Here is a 12,492-nt window from a genome sequence, read left to right as displayed (position 1 = left end):
GGTTCATCCATGTTGTAGCAGCTATTAGTGTTTCATTCCTTTTTGTGATTGAATGGTATTCCATTGTTGGTATACATTACAGTTGTTTATCCATTCATCTGTTGGTTGACATTTGAGTTGTTGCCACCTTTTGGCTGTTGTGAATAGTGCTGCTGTGCACATTCATGTACAAGTATTTGAGTATCTGTTTTCAGTTCTTTTGGATATGTACCGAGGAGTGGGGTTACTGGGTCATCTGGTAATTCTGTGTTTAACTATTGGAGGAGTCTTCGATTCTTGGCACTACACTTCAAGGTGATATCCAAATTTTACAGGAAAGAAGACGAGGGCTCAGAAATGTTTGGAAGATTTGTTTACAGTCACCCGGTGCTATAGTCTGAATGTTTGTGCCCCCCCCCCCCAATTCATATGTTGAAATCCTAATATCCAATATAATAAATAATAGTGATATTAGGAGGTGGAGACTTTGGGAGGTGAGCCCTTGTGTATAGGATTAGTGCCCTTATAAAAGTGGCTTCAGTGACATCCCTAGCCCTTCTGCCATGTGAGGACACTGAGAAGTCTGTGACCCAGAGGAGGGCTTTCAGCTGACGGTGCTGCACCCTTATCTCAGACTTCCAGCCTCCAGAACTGTGAGAAATAAGTTTCAGCTGTTTATAAGCCACCTCGTCGTCAGTGTTTTATTATAGCCTCCCAGATGGACAAAGACGCCAGCCAGAGAGCAGTGCAGCTGGAACTGGATCAAACGTGCAGCTGTTGACAGCACCCACGCAAGTTACACAGCACCTCACAGGTCCATTCCTCCATCTTGTCCTCCCAATAATACCTGAGATAGATGGTTTCCATTTTTCAGGTGAAGAGAGAGTTTCGTAAGTTAGTGACTTGCTGATGGTAAAATTAGTTTCAGGAGAGTTGATTGTTTTCATTCTATTTAGAAACCAGAGCTTATAAGTGATTGTGTAGGTGTGTTTCTTTTCCTTTCCTTAGGCCTCCCAACCTGGTGACGTGCAAAGACAATGTAAGGGGAAAGCAGGCGAGGAAGAGGGATGTTTTTCTCTAATGCTTCTGTCAGTCGTTCAGTAAGTAGTTTTTGCCAACTATGTGACAGGCAGTAATCGAGGTGCCTGGGACATATAGTGAATTAAGTAGACAAAGACTGCTGCCCTTAATGGCGTTTCATTCTAGTAGGGGAGAGGGTGAAAGACTAACCAATAAATGCAATGTAACCCAAATACGTTTTAGAGTATGTGAAAAAGGTGTGAATTGTGGGGTTTCGAAAAGAGCAAGGTAAGGAGTTAAGGAATGTTGGGGAGAGAGCGGGTTGCAATTTCAGAAAGGGCAGTGTTATGGACTGAATGTGTCCCCCCAAATTCATATGTTGAAGCCCTAACCCCCAATGTGGCTGTATTTGGAGATGGGCATCTATGGAAGTAATCAAAGTTAAACGAGGTCATAAGAGTGGGGCCCGAATCTGATAGAATCAGTGTCCTTCGAAGAAGAGACACCAGAGAGCTCTCTTTCTCTGCGTGCATGCTCTGAGGGAAGGCCACGTGAGGCTACAGTGAGGAGGCAGCTGTCTACAAGCCAGGAAGAGAGTCCTTACCAGAAACCAGATCAGCCAGCACCTTGATCTTGGTCTTCTGGCCTCCAGAAAATACACTTCTGTTGTTTAAGTCACCCAGCCTGTGGTATTTTATTATGGTAGCCTGAGCTGACTAAGAGACTTACATGAGGTCCTCCTCTGAGGAGATGATAATTAAGCAAATCTTGAAGGAGGTGCAGAAGTTAGCCACCTGGATGTGTGAAGTAAGAGCAGTTTAGGCAAAGGAACCAGGCGGGGTTGTGCCGGGTATGGTTGAGGAGCTCGAGGAGGCCTTAGCGGCTGGAGTGGAGTGAGTGGGGTGAGTGAAGGGGCAGTTGTAGATGGGATCAGAGACAGGATTGTGGAGGGCAGAGGTTCCCAAACTTTCTAGGTACCTAGTGCCCTCAGTGTGTTAGTAACTTTTCACGATGCCCCTACATAAAACGAAATACCTAACAGTGGTTTTATAATTAGTTAGAGCCTAATGATAGTTAATAGTCATAGTCTGACAGATATTGCTGTGTTAACCTAGGAAATGGAGACTATCCTGTCATGCCCCTATGGATTCACTGTGCTGTCCTGGGCTGCCTTGGTGCACAGTTTGAAAATGGCAAATGTAGGGTGGTGTTGGCCATTTTAAGGACTTTGGGTTTGACTTTTGGCAGCCATTGTGAGGATTTTGAGCAAATGAGTGACACGATATATTTTAAAAGATTGCTCTGACTGTTGTGTTGAGGATAATAGTGAAGCTATTGCAATAATCTAGGCAAGAAATGACAGTGGCTCGGGGGTAGTGGTGGAGGTGCTGAGAGGAAAGTGAAATAATAGCATATATTGTAAAGGTTGAGTCAACAGGATTCCTGGTTGATTTAACGTGAGGGTGAGAGAGAGGAGTCATTGACTCCCAAAGTTTTTGACATGAGCAAAAGGTAAGATTGAGTTGGTAATAAATGTGATGGAGAGGCTATGGATAGAGCAAGTTTTGTTGGGAGTATCTGGAGTGTAGTTTGGACATACAGGTTTGCTCTGTATATTGTTATCCTAGTGGAGTTATTGAATGGGCAGTTGTGTTTTGAGCCTCGAGTGCAAGAGAGAGAGATCTGGAGTGGAGATAAAAACTTGGGGGTCGTGAGCACATAATTGTCATTTAAAGCTGTCAGACTAGATGAGATCACTAAGGGAGTGTGTCAATCAGGATCTAGGAGATAGAAACCATGCAGTGATGTCAACCGGGCAAGTTTGAGATAAAGAATTATTGAATAGGGGCTGGCCCAGTGGCTTAGTGGTTAGGTGCATGTGATCTGCTTCAGCGGCCGGGGGTTCGCAGGTTTGGTCCCGGGCGTGCACCGACGCACTGCTTGTCAAGCCATGCTGTGGTGGCATCCCATATAAAGTAGAGGAAGATGGGCAAGGATGTTAGCCCAGGGCCAATCTTCCTCAGCAAAAAAAGGAGGATTGAAAATGGATGTTAGCTCAGGGCTAATATTCCTCACCAAAAAAAAAAAGAATTATTGAACAAAAGGAATTAAGTATAAAGGGCTAAAGAGAACTGAAAAATACGCTTCGGCTGAGGGAGAGGACTCAAAGAAGGACAAATTTGGAAGGCGGATCCCTCCCCGAGCCTGGGATCTGGACCTCCTTGGAGAAGGTGTTGTTGTGGCTCACTGATGGCAGAGGAGTTTGCTGGGTTTCCTGGGTCGGTGCTGATCTGTAGTCACTGGGGAAGCAGGAAACACCCTGCCCAGGTACAAGTAGCCTGGGGCTGGGAAGCACCACCACTAGGGCACCTTTGAGACTCCTTGGGGATCCTGCTCATGGGGTGCTGCTGAAACTAAGTGGGAAGCTATCGGTGGGACTGCTGCTGAATGTCCCCCAAATGCACATGGTAGCCATGTGGCAAGAGCAATATGGAAGCAAGCCAGAACCACGAAGAGAAGCCCCCTCCTCTTGCAGCATCCCTCCAGCACTCTTTATTGGCACATGAAGTCAACTGTGCAGGAGAAATGCTTACAGGGTCCATCTCCATTATCACAGAACAGGCAATGAAATGTGACTTTGGAGCAGAGAGGCAATACACTGGTAACTGGCTGTTATGGGTTAAATACTTGTGTCCCCCCAACAAATTCATATATTGAAACTCTACCCCCTGATGTGGTGATGTTAGGAGGTGGGGCCTTTGGATGATAATTAGGATGAGATGAGGTTATAAGGGTGGAGCCCTCGTGAATGGGATTAGTGCCCTCATGAGAGTCATGAAAGAGCTTGCTTCTCTCTGCCCTGCTCTCCACCATGTGAGGATCCAACAAGAAGTCAGCATTCTGCAACTCAGAAGAGGACCCTCAGCAGAACCTGACCACACTGGCACCCTGATCTCAGACTGCCAGCCTCCAGAACTGTGAGAAATAAATCTCTGTTGTTTATAAGCCACCCGATCTATGGTAGTTTGTTATAGCAGCCCGAACGGACTAAGACATTAGCAATACATTAAATGTGTGCAGAGAAGAAGAGCAAGGACTGAGCTGTCTAAAATTAAGAGTTTGGGAAGAAGAGGAAACATCAACAAAGGAGCCTGAGAAGGAACAACCGATAAGGTAGGAGGAAAACTAAGAAGGTAGTGTCCTAGGAGTGAAGTAGAAAGTAGATTGAGAAAGAAGGAATGAACAGCAATGTCAAATGCTGCTGAGAAGTCCAGTAAGATGAAGGCTACAAGCTGAGCATTGGACTTAGCTGTGGGGGGGGGGGTCACTGATGGTGCTGACGAGCAGTTTCCGTAGAGTGGTGGGGGTACAAGATTAGAGTGGGCTTGAGAGAGCATGGGAAGAGAGGAGTTGGCGTCCAGAGAACTTTAACTCTGTTTAGACACTTTGTGGCAGTCTTCTAAACTTTATCCTTTCACAGAATCTAGAAAAATCTACCTGGCGTTGGGTCTGCTTTGTTCTCACAGATATGCGTTATTGCTGTAATCCTCTCTCAGGGAGCTGATCTGATACATGTAACGTGAAGCCTGGTTTATTGAATTTTCAGATTTCTCTAACCTGAGCTGGTTGAAGAGGCCTGTCCCATGTGCTCCTTTCCTGCCACACTCCAGATGGAGGCTTCTGCTCTCTCTCCAGATGGGCTCTCAGCAGCTTGGAGGTCAGCCCGAGCATTTCTGGAAGCTGAGGTGTACACAACTTCCGTCGATGGTCAGAGCTGCCTGTCACAGGGCTGCAGAGTCCTGGGCAGGAGCCCACTGCAGTTTGTCCCATTAAACAATCGTGACTTTTTCTTCGGAACTCTCAGCTAGAGTGTGACCTACAGCCAGAAGCAGGATAGAGTAACGGTTCAATACAAGGACTCTGAGTCTGACTGCTTGTGTTTGAACACGATTCTTCCACTCACTTGCTGTAGAACCTTGAGCATATCTTAATCTCTCCATGTCTCAATCATAGCAGAAGTGGGAGCAGTAATGTCGGTGATCTCCAAGGATTAAACAGATGAGTGCGTGCACAGGGACTGACACATAGAAACTCTCAGAAAATATTAGTTGTTGTTATTCTTACCCGTCTCTAATTTATATTGAAATGTGACGGGAAGATAATACGGTGTTACTTTTGAAGAGCGCATCACTTCAGTAGGACAATCAGCTATTTGTTGAGCACTTCCTCAGGGTCAGGTACCATGTGGGGATGGGGCATGTTAAAAACATGCACTTCATTGACTAATATTTACTGACCTACTACCATTTGCAAAATGCTGTGCATGTTACAAAGGTGAGTAAGAAAGATCTGCCTTAAGAGGCATGTAAGGTTTTGTTGGGAGAGACACAGGAACACAATGAGCTGTCATTTATTTACTGGGTGCCAGGAACTTTGAATGTTTTCATCCGATCTTCACAATAACCCTTGGTTTCGGGGCCTTGGTTTATGCATCTCCTCACATACACTTGGGCGGCTTTCTGCCCAGGGCGGCGCTACAGAGCTTGTGGTTCCTGTGGTCCTAGTACAATTCCCTTATCACATATATGATTTGCAAAAATTTTCTCCCATTCTGTGGTTTGTCTTTTCATTTTATTGGTGGTGTCCCTGGAAGCACAAAATTTTTAATTTTTATGCTGTCCAGTTAGCACAGAAGATTTGCTTCAGACTATTTTCCAGGGAATCTGGACTAAGTCCCTGAATGCGGTAGATAGCAGTCCCATTTTACTGGCAAGGCAACAAAGCGTCATGAGAGATTAAATAATTTCTCCAAATCACACAGCAAGTGTAGAGAGAAGCCAGAATTTGCACTGAAGTCCATGGGGTGCCTTAGCCCGTCTCTTAACCCCTACCCTTTATGGACGGGTGGGGCACGTACTCCCTGTGGATTGGGCTTTCACATGGATGTCTTGCTCGCATGATGTGCTGATGGTAATAAGTAGCATGCATGGACTACCTGCTTTTCGCCTGATGCTTCACACACATTCTTTTGTTTGTTTTGCTTTTTTTTAAAAATTGATGTCTTAATAGTTTATAACATTGTGAAATTCTTGTTGTACATTATTGTTTGTCAGTCACCATAGGAATGCCCTGCTTCAGCCCTTGTGCCCACCTCCCAACCCCCTTGCCCCTGGTAACCACCATACAGTTCTCTCTGTCTGTGTGTTGGTTTATCTTCTACATATGAGTGAAATCATGTGGTGTTTGTCTTTCTCTTTCTGGCTTATTTCACTTAACATAATACCCTCCAGGTCCAACCATGTTGTTGCAAATAGGACGATTTTATCTTTTTTTATGGCTGAGTAGTATTCCATTGTATATATATACCACATCTTCTTGATCCATTCATCAGTTGAGGGACACTTGGGTTGCTTCCACTGCTTGGCTATAGTGAATAATGCTGCAGTGAACATAGGGGTGCATAAGCTTCTTTGGGTTGCTGATTTCAGGTTCCTTGGATGGATTCCCAGTAGTGAGATAGCTGGCTCATAGGGTATTTCTATTTTTAGTTTTTTGAGGAATCTCCATACCATTTTCCATAGAGGCAGCACTGGTTTGCCTTCCCACCAGCAGTGAATGAGGGTTCCCTTTTCTCCACATCCTCTCCAACATCTGTTGTTTTTTGTCCTGGTGATTATAGCCATTCTAACGGGTGTAAGGTGATATCTTAGTGAAGTTTTGATTTGCATTTCCCTGATGATTAGTGATGTTGAACATCTTTTCATGTGCCTATTGGCCATCTGTATATCTTCTTTGGAGAAGTGTCTGTTCATTTCCTCTGCCCATTTTTTGATTGGGTTGTTTGTTTTTTCTTGTTCAGTTGCACACACATTCTTCTTGGCTCCTCTTCCTCATGTATACTTACGGGGTCCACATCTGCAACCTCCAGGACAGCGGCAGTTTTCGTGGGAACACATCTTTTCCTCTCGAGGTCCTCACTTGCTCCTTGCCAGAGGAGGAGGAGGAGAGGCTTATCTGATTGGAGGGACTGGGAGTAAAGATTGACCGGACCACATGGACCAGGAGCCAGGCCACTGCGTGGACTTTGGGCAGTGTGGGTCTCCCACTCCCCTGCCCTCTCTCCCTTGCCCTAGAAGAACTGATTTATATTACCCCCTGCCTTTCTGTCTCCTTTTGTCTGTTCCCGATTGGTTAGGGACTTAGAGGAGAGCAGAGATGAAGGTAGATTCCCTTTAACCCCCAAAGCATTATTTTCCGTTTTGCATCTCCCCATGCTCAGTGTCGGTAAGTATTGAATGAGTGGATGAAAGAGGCTTGGAGAAGTTCAATAAGTTGCTTGCTCTTGGTAAGTGATGCAAGTAAGTGATGGAGCCGGGATCCACAGCTGCCCACCCTAGTAGTTTATATGATACTCTGGTTAGGGGAGGTAATTTCTCCCTCCTGCAGCCACAGTTCTTAAACCACCTCTTTCTACCATCTGCCATTTGGCCACCTCTCATCGCCCCTGTGCTTCTCCCAGGCTGCAGAGTGGTGGACTTGGGTGTACCTTGCTCCCGTGTCTGGCCCTGCCACACAGCAGTGGAGAGACCAGAGATGAGCAATGAGCCCATCACTGGCCTCTTTTCTTAGTTGGGTTCCTTGCCCTTCTCATCCTGCTCTGTATTGCAGGGAACTACATTTCCCAGGCTCCCTTGCCAACTGGCTTCCCTAGGTTTTTGCAGTGGGGGGTCCTGGTGGAAGTCTGGAGAGTGAGTGAGGGGAGAAACCACAATATCCCCATGCCCCCTCCTGCCTCTGGTGGCATCTCTGGAGGCAGTGACATCTTTGGCCGTGGCTGTGTGTCCTCCACAGCCCCAGCTCCCACTGGCCAGCTCCTGTCCCTGTGGAACCAGCACCCAGGCCTGCCCACTGGGGCTCTTCCCTTTGACTCTCAGCCCTTCGGGTAGCAGTGGCTTTCCACTGTTGCTAATCTTTAGGTGACCTCGCCATCCCCTGTTTGGATTCTGGATTTTTCCATCTTCCTCATGGCCCATTCCCCTTATTAAATGAAAATGATAAAATTTCATGCAGCATTAATTGCCCTACAAGAAGGTACAGAGTGTCAACCTACAAAAACAGAAACCAGTTTAAGAGGCAAAGCAGTTATTTGAGATCAAAGAATTGCAATTCGGGGAGCACAGATTCAGGTAGAAACCCAAATAGTGTCCCAATAGTGTCCCAAATAGGAGAGGGGCTTAGGGTTTTTATGGGAAAAAGAGAGGATGTGGTGCATTGTATTAAAGAAGAGTTCATTGGTGCTAGATGAGGTAAGGCTAGGTTTGGTCTTCATAGATTGGCTTGAGATTCGGTCATAGACAAAAGGCTAGACTTGTAGTTCATTGATTGGTTAGCAGTCTGGTCATCAGCAAAGTCCAATTTCATCAGTCCTTACAGGATATTCCCATCCTTACTGGCTTCTTGGAATGTTGGCAGTTTGGTCCAGTTTGGAAGATAAAGAACACAAGACGTGCAAGGCAATTCCTCTGAAATGGCTGCTCGGGTTCTGTTTTAGTATGGCTTCACTCATGTCGTCTTTCACAAGAGTTAAATTCTTTTTTTTTTTTTTTCCCCAAATATAAATGGTTTGTTTTCTTTATATTTTCAAGCTTTCTTATAAGTTGCAGCATTTATAACATTCAAAAAAGAAATTATATGATTATGATTATAGATAGAAAGAAATATTTCTTTAAAAGTTGTTAGGTAATTTTTAACAAAATGATGCTTTATCTTCTATGAAAGTAGGAATTTTCTTGCTCAGACTTTTTAAAGAAATTGAATACATAAACCAAATAACAAAAATCACCCTATAAAATTCTGTTTACTCATTTCTTTTTTTGGGGGGGGTACTTATTCTTTATTTTTATTTTTGTTTATTGCAGTAACATTGGTTTATAACATTGTATAAATTTCAGGTGTACATCGTTAGACTTCTATTTCTGAGTAGGTTACATCATGTTCACCACTCAAATACCAATTACAACCCATCACCACACACATGTGCCGAATTATCCCTTTTGCTCTCCTCCCTCCCCCCCGTCCCCTCTGGTAACCACCAGTCCAATCTCTGTCTCTGTGTGTTTGTTTATTGTTGTTACTATCTACTACTTAATGAAGGAAATCATACGGTATTTGACCTTCTCCCTCTGACTTATTTCACTTTGCATAATACCCTCAATGTCCATCCATGTTGTCACAAATGGCTGGATTTCATCGTTTCTTATGGCTGAGTAGTATTCCATTGTGTATATATACCACATCTTCTTTATCCATTCATCCCTTGATGGGCACTTAGGTTGCTTCCAAGTCTTGGCTATTGTGAATAACACTGCAATGAACACAGGGGTGCATGTATCTTTACGCCTTGGTGTTTTCAAGTTCTTTGGATAAATACCCAGCAGTGGAATAGCTGGATCATATGGTAGTTCTATCCTTGATTTTTTGAGGAATCTCCATAAGGAGTTAAATTCTGTGCATAAAAGGTAAAGCTCTTCGCTGAATTCCAGCTAATTCTTAGCTAAAGAGGAACTCTGGCTTAGGAGGGCTGCCTGTTCTGGCTCCCTCCACCCTCTGCTCCAAAGTGTCCTGCAGGGCGTCTTCTTGCCCCATTGCCAGTTACCTCCTCCTCCTTCCACAGCTCAAGCATCACTTCCGGGGGGGAAAGCCTTTCCTGGCCCCTGGCTAGGTCGGATCCCACATTACGAGCTTTCATAGTCCTTTCCAGAATTGCAATTTTACCCTTGTTTGTGCGGTGGTGATGACTGTCTGTCCCCCATCAACCTTTAAGTTCCATGAGACAAGAGCAGTGCTGTTTACTTGTTTGTTTCTTAAACTCACTCTCATATCTCCAGCACCCAGCACAGTGCTTGGCACCTAGGAGGGGCATATAATATTTGTTGAATGGGAAGGGTACCCTAGAGCAGGGGAGGAAATCACAGCCGTCCCTAGAGTGTACAGGCTGCTGTGAACTCAGTGAGAGTCTGCTTGACCTTGAACCTTGTCCTCTGTAATCGCCTAAGGGCTTCAGTTTCTAGCTGTGCTATTGTGATTTATAATAAATATATATTTGGCCTTAGTCCTTGTTCCTGGCACAGAGCTCCTAAAGCTCTTGGAATTCCCTAAGTGATGAGAGAGGCAAAGGTGTGTTTTGATGTGTTAATGAGGTGACCTTTGGACCCCACCTGAGGATGGGGGCTGGTGCCAGAGGAGCCAATCATGTCATTAGAGGGTTGGAACTTTCAGTCCCACCCCCTGACCTCTGGGGAGGGGAGTGAGGCTGGAGGTTGAATTGATTGCCAGTGGCCAATGATTTAATCAATCATGCCTATGTAATGAAGTCTCCACAAAACCCAAAAGGATGGGTTCAGAGAGCTTCTGGGTTGGTGAACAAGTGGAGATTGGAGGAGAATGGTGTCCTTGGAGAGGGAAGCCCTGTGCCTCTTCCCCCCTACCTTGCCCTATGCATCCTTTCCATCTGGCTCTTCCTGAGTTATATTCTTTTATAATAAACTAGTAATCTAGTAAGTAAAATGTTTCTCTGAGTTCTGTGAGCTACTCTAGCAAATTCATTGAACCCAAGGAAGGGGTCGTTGGAAGCTCCAATCTATAGCTGGTTGGTCAGAAGCACAGGTGACAACCTGAACTTGTGACATCTGAAGTCACGGCAGGGGGTGAAGGTGTCAGTGTTGTAGGACTGAGCCCTTATCCTGTGGGATCTGATGCTATCTCTAGGTAGATAGTGTCAGAATTGAGGTAAATTGTAGGACCCCAGCTGGTGTCCAAGAATTTCTTGGTGAGGGGAAAACGCCCACACGTTGTAATTGGTGTCAAATCCTTACCTGCCAAGCTCCTCTTGTCATCTCTCTTCTTTAGTCTTGTCCAGAGTGATGCAAAGACTGCACCCAGTGTGGCATAGAAAGACAGGCGATGGGGGCCGAGTGAGGATAACTGGACTGCAGGCTCAGAGCTCTGTCGTGGTCTTGCCCATTTCACATGAAGCAAGACTTTGTGGTGAGCCCTGTGCCTTTGTGTTACCGCCCAACATATGGGGGCCGAGTGAGGATAACTGGACTGCAGGCTCAGAGCTCTGTCGTGGTCTTTCCCATTTCATGTGATACAAGACTTCATGGTGAGCCCTGCATTTGTGTTACTGCCCAACGTGAGACCTTCTGCTTGCTGCCAAGACATGTCAATAGTCAAGAGGCAAGGTGATAGGAGAAAAAGGACTTTTTTATTACAGCTTGCTAGCAAGAGGGAAGATGGCCGATTCATGTCCAAAAGAACCATCTTAAGGGGGCACGAAATCTTACAGCCGTTATATAGGCCATTGGGTTATTGGGGAGGGGGTTAGGAATGTTGACCTTCTGGTGTTACACACTGGGAGTGCCACACCAGATCCTTCAGTTTTCACTGATGACGGCTATCAGCATAGATTCTCTGTTCGGGGGTCGTCACATTCCTAAGGAACTCAAAAAAACAAAGTTATCATCTTATCGCAGCTGGGAGCTACATGCACAAGCAGGGGTCGTAAAATCTACAGAGCAGTTAGATCTCCTGGAGGGTGCAGATCCAGCTGGGTTAATTTGTCAGAGGTCATTCAGAGTTACAACAGGGTTTCTTTTCTACAATATGGCCTCCCTTATGTCAACCTTGTCTTGAGCCGGTATCACTTGCTTTGTGAGTAACAGCATGGACATCAGAATCAGTAAACTCGATGTTGAGTTCTTTTTACGCCTCACTCATGCTCCAGCCTCGTACACTCTCATTCATTCCTACAGTGGCCTAGCAGCTCTTTTCTACCTCAAAGAGGCTCAGGCAAGCCTCACTGGGATGTGGGAACCACCCAGGAGGGCTCATAATTTGATGCTTCTTCAAACAGATATGAAAAATATCTGTTGTGGAGAAATAGATTTTTGGCTAATAAAAATTTCATGCAGATGCTTTTCTTTTTTTTTTAAACTAATTTATTTCCACAGTGAGAAGCAGACTCCACATTTTGAAAATACTTTTGCAACATCACTTTTCTGTAGTGTTTATTCTGTATTCACAGTTTTCCTATCTGATCTTCCAAACCAGACTCTCAGGAGGCACGTGAAAGGGCTTACAGCTTAGGTCGTCAATAGCTGGTAAGCAGCAGAGAGGTAAATAGGATCTGAATCAGCGTGTCAGCCCTTGGTGAGGGTGGGCTTTTCGCTGCCTGTGACTGCAAGTGTAAAGGAAAAAAATCAGGTGTGAGCAGTTTTTAAAATGTCCACTTGGTGGCGCTGTCAGCTCAGGTGGAAGCGTGGTTGGCTTAGCTAAAAGTCATTCCAGTGCTGTTTCAGTGATGCTTAGAAACTGATGCCCAGACCACTTCCTAGCTCCTTCTAATACAGATCCCACAATTACAGCTAAACAACTTGCCATGGGAAGATAGATAAGTTCTGGAGATCTAATGCACAGCATAGTGATTATAGT

Source organism: Ceratotherium simum, chromosome 8, assembly GCF_057802395.1.
Source record: "Ceratotherium simum simum isolate JZ-2026a chromosome 8, ASM5780239v1, whole genome shotgun sequence".
NCBI classification, from domain to species: Eukaryota; Metazoa; Chordata; class Mammalia; order Perissodactyla; family Rhinocerotidae; genus Ceratotherium; species Ceratotherium simum.
Note: the sequence above shows the minus strand (reverse complement) of the source record.